Below are 8,851 nucleotides of genomic sequence, written 5' to 3' on the forward strand. Positions count from 1 at the left end.
ACTACTACGCGTGATGATGTGACTCAACAACTGCGCCCGCGGGTTCGCTGGTCATGTCGGGTCAACCTAGCAACCCGTGCGGGTCGGGTCAAGGTTTGAATTCCATATCCGTTTAGCTAAACAGGTCAGGTTCGAAACAAACCGTTTGTGCCCCGGTCAACTCATGTTGGATCCAAACCCGACCCGTTGACCCGCATTGACACTCCTACTGGATTTTACCTAAATAGAGGAACTATCACAAGCCAAAAATTAGAAAATAAAGATTTTGTTGGAGATAATTTTCTTAATGCTTTTCAAAACAGTTTTTTGATACAAAGACTTTTTTTAACTATAAATTTTTGTAACAGAAATCTATTTTCAAAAACAATAAGAAAGCTATCCCTAACCAAGCCTAAGAAGAGCTCAACATTTCATTTGTAGTGGTCAGAGAGATGAAAAAGGAGAAATTAACAATGAACCAGGACTCGTCTTCTTAAACCATGAATTAAAAGAAAAGTAATCGATGAAGAAAATACTGTTCGAATTCTCCTAACACTAAAAATATAAAACCTTCGCATTTTTTAGAAGATAACAGAGAGACTACAGCAGTTGTTAATTGTCTCCATTATGATCTGATAATTACAGGTTTAAATAATGAAAACGTGATGTTAAAGTTGTAGACAACCTGTGACAGGCAATTTCGTGTAATTTCATTGTGGACCATTTATTTTCTTTCAAAGAAAATAACAAAAGGATTGCATATAGAAAAAGAAGGATTAGCATCATCGCCTTACAAAATCAAAGATGAGTGTAAAGATTAGGATCTCGTTTGAGACAATTTTATTCTTGCTTTCTACAATAGCTTTTTAGTATAAAATTTCTTTATAAACAGTAAAAAAATAGCGGTCAAAGCTATCCCAAATAAAGCCTAAGATATCGAATATAATTACTTGTGTAACAAAAACAATCAAATTCAACTCCATAAGTGATAAATTTGTATTCAATTCCATCAATCTTCCCAAATTTGGTGTGATGAATCATAGAGGTTTTGGTAGGAAAAGTCTCCATTTTGCGTTTATAAGAAAAGTGAACTAAATCAGAGGGAAAGAAGAAAAATAAAATCCGATAAAATTATTAAGTTGAGGCAGATTTGGTTGGAGATTCACATGCTTTCTGTATGATCTCATCATGCCCAGATGACAGAATTTAATCCACTCATAACTAATCCAATAAGGCTGCTAAATACTGAAGTTCATAGATGTTCTGGTAGCTATTTATTAATCCAATAAAAATGTTGAATTTGAGCATTTGTGGATTCAATCGCAATTGTTATTTTTATGTGAACTTAACTGATTTGTGAGAATCCATAATTGTTGAATGAATGAATTTAGCATATCTCATTCAATAATCCAAATGATTACACTTCTATGCATAATAGTGTCAAGAATGTGAATAATTACTCTTAGCCCGCAAGTAATGTTCTAGAGTGAATTTAAGAAAATTTGGAGTTTGGCAACGTAACAATCCAAACTTTTAACTATCAAGATAGTGCTTGTTTTGTACTGTTGGTGTAAATTTTCAGGAGATAAGTCATCCCAGTATTTCTTCAAAATGAGCACGCTTAACTGTAGAGATTCTTAGTTAAATTCAATTATTATACCAAAAGATGCCTCAATGTTTAAAAGTTTAGCTTCTTTTACTTAAGGGATTTCACAATCTCTCTCACTTAAGTAACTGTCACAACCCAATCCGACAAGGACAAATTTCAGATTCTTTTCCAATATTCATTTTAAATAAACTACAGATTATAGAGCTACTAAAACATAAAAATATTGAAAATAAACTCTCTCACAAGATTTTTTCATTTAATCAAAATGTATCTACACGATAATATATGGCTACATGTAGAAGCTACAAAATTGGTCTAAAGAATAAACTAGCCATGACTGCACAAAAATTAAAAAAGAAATACCTATAAACTCAGATCTTATCCTGAATATGTCTATGATCAAAAGAATATTTTCTATAACATCATCAACTAAGGTTGACCCAATCAGATGTCTCTCACCCACCTCTATGCAAGACATCGGTGTATGACATTTCCTACCATACAAGCTTCGTATGGAGCAATACTTATACTTGACTGAAAATTGTTATTGTAAGCAAACTCAATCAAAGGAAAGTGGTCTTTTCAACTCATCACTATCAAAGGCTATAACATTTTGTATTCATGCAATTTGATGATCTCACGCATATATACCTGAGCTAATATGTCTACAAAATTAGTCTGTCAAATCATAATGAAATTTACAAACTTCATCTATCGATCAACAACAACCCAGATAACCTCATGTTCAATCCCACTTCCACTAGAATGGTAATAGCTACAAATGACCTCCCAGTAGCTGATGCTCTGTCTTCACTAACTGAAGCTTCACACTTCGACATAAAATCTGTCACATCCTTCTTCAATCCATGCCACCAAAACATACATTTCAAATCACTGAATATTTTACTGCTTCATAGATGAATAATATAACTTGAATAGTGAGCCTCGTGCAGAATCTCTCTCCTCTGATCGCCAAAAATAGGAACCCACAATTTCTTCTCATAGAAGATAATACCAAAATTAGATATGCACAATTTTAATTTCTTATCAGATCTAATCAAATCAATCAACTTCGAATACTTTGTATCTGACTTCTAAGATTCATGAATCCTTTCTTGCAAAGAAGGTTGAATAATAATCTAAGCCAATATATTTTAATCTCAATCAGTGGAAGAAATCACCTCTAATTGTAATATGTCAATATCTTGAATAAATGACTTATTAGAAGTAAGCTGAAGAAATAAAACTTAAAAATATTTCCTGCTCAGAGCGTCTGCCACCATATTAGCATCATCAGACTGAATAGTCAGATCATAACCTTTAATTAACTCAAGTCATCACCTCTTTCTCATGTTTAGATTCTTCAAAGTAAATAAATATTTCAAGCTCTGATGGTTAGCAAAGATTTGATATTTAACTTCATACAAGTAATGTCCCTAAATCTTCAAAGCAAATACAATAATAGATAACTCCATATTATATTTTAGGTAGTTCCTCTCATGTAGCTTCGACTATCTGAAAAAATAAGCTATCATTCTACCATGCTATATTAGAACATATCTCAAATCACTCAATGAAGCATCATTGAATACCTAAATCCTTTTATACAAGAAGGAAGAGTCAAAACTGGAGCAGAAGTAAAACAATTCTTCAATCTCTAAAAATTGACCTAACACTAAATTAATCAGATAAATTCTATTGCCTTCTGAATTAGTTTTGTCAGAGGTACAAAAATTTGATAAAATAATTTCACAAACTTCCTATAATTCCCAACTATACCCAAGAAACTATGTACCTTATATACAGTAGTAGGCCTCAGCAACTCAATAACCGCCTGAACCTTCTATAAATCTATAGAGATACTAGCATCACTCATCATATGATCTATAAAAGAAATGCTCCTCAACTAGAACTCATATTTTAAGAATTTAACATATAGTTATTGCTTCCTTAATCTTCAAAATAATCCTTAGATGTTTAACATAATTTTCCTCAGAAGCATAATAAATCAAAATGTTATATATGAAAATAATAACAAACTGATCAAGAAAATATCTGAACACTCTATTCATCTGATTCATAAAGATGGCTTGTGCATTCATTATCCCAAAAGACATGACCAATAACTCATAGTTTCCATATCTCGTATTGAAAGCTATATTCATCACATCATCCTCTCTCACCTTCACCTGATAGTAACTATATCATAAATCAATCTTAAAAAATATAGAGAATATTTGTTCTTTTTAGTGACTTTATTTAACTCCTTGTAGTCAATACACATACGCATCATATCGTCCTTTTTCTTCACACATAGAATAAGTGATCCTTATGAAGACATATTAGGATGAACAAATATCCTGTCAACCAACTCTTGAAGTCAAACCTTAACTTTTGAAGCTCCTTAGGTGTTATCCTATACAGAGATTTAGATATCGGGGTCATACCCAAAAATACATCAATATAAAACTCTATGTCTCTATCCAGAGGCAAACTGACTAACTTTTCAGGAAATACATCCAGAAATTCGTACTATCAGGACATCATAAAGAATACTAAAATATATACTCTTATGCCCTACTAATACTAAAAATAACATGTAACCCTTCTTCTATAATCTATCTGCTTCCACAACAGAAATCAAACAAGATAAACACCTCTAACTCCGATGTTTTAAATTTTATAGATGTTTGATAGACTGTTTAATTGAAGGTTTTAGATAACTCTGGTAAATTGTTTGAGAAATTGATTGACATTCTTTCCAAGTTAGATCTTGGGGCATCACAATAAACACCTCTAACTCCCTAAAATACACAACTTTCATTGCCCAAAAATAAAGTAACTTGCTTCTTTAAGTAATCAATTTGAGCCTCGTATAGACTCAACCAATCTATACACAAAATAATATCATATGAGAAAATGGATAATAAAATTAAATTGCATTTTGCACTTTGTATCAGTAAGCTCAATATCTTAGAAATAAAATCTACTAGCTATCATAACATATCCAATTGATAGAGTAATAAAAAGGGAAATTGATAGTACAATTGAAGGTAAGTGTTGTAAATCAAATAAATGCTCGAAAATAAATAAATTACTAGGTCCATATATAATATAATAAAACATAATATAGATTCCCAAAAATGTAAATTGTACCTTTTATAATATATGAGGCTTCTCAAGCCTTCTGCTGAGTCAAACTATATATACACGTGATTGAACTGGAGTTGAAGCAACAATAATACCTGACTCTCTCTGACCACGGTTAGATGGTCTACATGCTATTGAACAAGAACCACTACTTCTACTAACAAAACTCTCAACAAAGGTACAAAATGAAACTGTCCTTGGTCTCCCTACTGGCCTAACAAAACTCTTAGATTTGGGCGGATATCGTTAGTCAAAGTATGCTTGTGGACACTTTATCATCCCGTGTCCAACTTATCCACTTATGAAATACTGACCGGTCATCTTATAGCATTGATCGAAATGATATCTGCCATAACTCTAGCATACAGGTGCCCATTAATAGAACCAAAACTGGTTATGCTTCCATTTTCAGAGACTACTGCCGATATTGACTATCCACCTCTCCTTAAATCTCTAGGTGTAAATATGCTCTTCTTTCAAAAAAAAAAAAAAAACTATCATCATAAATCTCACTACTGAATCTCTTCCTATTAGCAGTCCAATGTTGCTGAGTAGTCATTGGATCATTCTCTATCAGATGAGCTACACCACCAACTCAGATAAATCAAAAATATGATCGAAATGATATCTGCCATAACTCTAGCATACAGGTGCCCACTAATATAACCAAAACTGGTTATGCTTCCATTCCTATAGACTACTGTCGATATTGACTGTGCACCTCTCTTGGAATCTCTAGGTGTAAATCTGCTCTTCTTTTAAAAAAAAAAAACTATTATCATAAATCTCACCACTGAACCTCTTCGTATTAGCAGTCCAATGTTGCTGAGTAGTCATCAGATCATTCTCTATCAGATGAGCTATCTCCACCAGCTCAGATTAATCAAAAATATGAAATGGCAACAGACACTGTCTTAGAATATTCTGAAGTCCTCTCAAAAACCTATAACACTTCTCCGTGAGAGCGCTAACTAATTATGGAGCATATTTAGCCAAAGTAGTGAACTATATCTCATATTGCATAACTATCATGCTCCTTGAACTAGCCTTAGAAAAGTCTCTTACATCTATTGTCATGTAGAAGGTATAACAAATCAAGCTTGAAACACATCAGAGAACTCCCAGGTAATCAAAGAATTCAATCTCCCTCGAAAATTTTTCTTATGCTAGTCCACCCATCAGCACTTTGCCTCGTTATTTAACAAAATAATGCTAATATTACCTTTCTATTAGGAGGATACTACATACTATCAAATATCCTTTTTAGCCTCATCAATCAGTCCTTTGTTACTATGGGCTCAAAAACACCCTCAAACCTCAAAGACTTAAATCTAAAAAATATTTTGTATATGCCTATCTTTCTCACCAAATCTCACAGAAGGAACCCTGCTCTATCTTACCCATTATATGGGTTATCAAACTAACTAACTATAAAATTGTATTAGAATCCATTGTCAAAGCAATATTATATAAGGAGCTGCCTGACTGCCACTCTGCCCTTTTGTTATATATAGGTCTGGAAGATCCATAATCATACATAATATATAACCAAACATAGATGTACATGAAAGAAACAATAAAAGACCCAAACATACTTAAAATTATCCCACTTGTCATTTAGATTAATTCCTACATCCTTGTTTTACGATCCATTTCAAAGCTATTGCTCTGATGCCACAAAAGCTTGCCACAACCTAACCTAACAAGGATAGACCCTATTATGTTGAGTTGTGACATGTAATTCTTAAGATCTAATTTTAGAATATTTTATATTCTCTTTCAATATTTATTTTAAATAAACTATCGACTATAGTGCTACTAAACATCCATATACTAAAAATAAACTCATCCATAATATTTCATTGCATCAAAATATATCTATATAATAATACATGCCTAAGTGTAGAAGTTACATAACGTAACTAAGGAATAAACTGCCATGAATATACAAAAATTAAAATAGAAATACTTATAAACTCAAATCTTGTCTTGAATTGCTAATTAACATTCTCCTTTCCTTTCCCAAATCTTGAAAACTAAAATCAAAATTATAGTGAGCTACAACAACTCAACAGATCATGCAAATCGATCTATTTAAATTTATAAATTCTTTCTTAAATATTTTACTGAAATATTTAAAATAGTTAAATGCAACCTAATATATCAATCTAATAAGAAATATAATAAGAGTATATCAATGATTCAATTATTTAAATAAAATTATCGAGAAAATAAATAAATTATAATTTATATCATAAAGCAATTCATATTATATTTTTCATATTCATACAAAATCTTAAAGGATTCTGGCCCCTTATAAGTCTCTTTTGTACTTATAGCACCAGAACATGCTCGTAGACACTAGTGCATGACTTATAGCCACTAGAATATACTTTATTGGCACCAAAATATTCCTTAACACTAATATAATCAAATAATTTTTGGCTCCTTATGACTCCTAGTAGATATTATTTAATCACATATGCATATTTTTTTTGTCATATTATAACAGGTAATGCATAATTGAGCATGTGTTAAAATTACATAGTTTTCTCTAATTGTAGGCAACAAAAAGCCCTACTAGGCAAAAATTTATATTTTTAAAACATAATCAAATTATTAGAAATTATGCAAAATAATAGTTTAAGACTTTTATTGTACTATATCACTATTTTTTAACATTATGATAATTTTTTATTCAATAAAAATCATATAAATTTTTATACTCCCCTTGTGAAATTTTTAAAAAAATACTTAATTAAACATTTATAATCTCTATATAACATATAAAAAGTTAAGTAGCGAAATTTTTACCAGTGCAAAATTATTCGAGTTTTTCGCTAATAAAAATAGAAATTTAATAAAAAATTTAGATAAAAGTTTTATATTTTTGAAAATTGAGATAGGAGTAAGGTGACCTATCTCGATCTGTATAACTTTCTGAACTAGGCTGATGACTAAAAATGCCCCGAAGCAGCTAAAAATCATCTTTTTTCTTCCCAAATCCTCTTATAGTGGTTTATTTTCCAATCTGGTTAGAACAAGTCAATCCAGATGCTGAACTAGGAGGTTTCACAATAACTGACGTCCTCATCAGTATCCTTATTCTAGAATCATTCACTAGGAATATACAATTCTAGAGGTTGCCCCTAAAAGTTTAAGTGGTGACATTCACTACGTAGCACTTTATCCCATATGTGGTTCAAGAGGTGGCTCTCATGGTATAGTAATTTATCTTGTATGTCACTTAATTTTCATCTTCCCGCTTGTGTATTACTTTAATACCATTTGTAACGGCTAAAACTCTTAACTATCAAGATTTTATCTACATTGGCCTAAGGGCCTTACGGTTTATCTTATTGGTGTAACTTCTTAGGAGGTCACCCATCACATTATTTATACGGGATGAGCATACTTAAATGTGGAGTTTCTTTTTAAAATTTTGGTCATTACACTCCATGTTTTAGAGTTTATTTTCTTTTAATTAAGGGATTTCACAATTCATTTATAACAACCCAAACTCTTAACAATCGAGATATTATCCGCTTTGGCATAAGGACCTCACGATTTTTATTTGTTGGTGTAACTTCATAGGAGGTCACTCATTCTAGGATTTTTTGTGATGATCACACTTAATTGTGAAGTTTCTTAATGAAATTTCAATCATTATATCAAAAGGAGCATTGATGTTTAAGAGTTTAACTTCTTTTACTTAAGGGGTTTCACAATGTTCTCCACTTAAGAAATCGATGTCATCGTTAGTATCTTTATCCCATAATCATTTACCAAACAGATAAAATTCTAGAGGTAGCCCCTATAAGTTCAAGTGATGACTCTCTCCATATAGTACTTTATCCCATACACGGTTCAAGAGGTGGCTCACATAACGTAGCACTTTATCTTGTTATAACATTTAGTTTCGATCTTTCGGCTGATATACTTTTCTAATACCATTTATAACAAGCAAAACTCTTAACTATTGAGATATTATCCGCTTTGACCTAAGGGCTTTACTGTTTTGTCCTATTGGTGTTACTTCCCAAGAGCTCACCCATCCCATAATTTCTTAGGAATGAGAACGCTTTACTGCAAAGAATAATGAAATTCTGACTA

Source organism: Dendrobium catenatum, unplaced genomic scaffold (assembly GCF_001605985.2).
Source record: "Dendrobium catenatum unplaced genomic scaffold, ASM160598v2 fragScaff_scaffold_34, whole genome shotgun sequence".
In the NCBI taxonomy this organism is placed as follows: Eukaryota; Viridiplantae; Streptophyta; class Magnoliopsida; order Asparagales; family Orchidaceae; genus Dendrobium; species Dendrobium catenatum.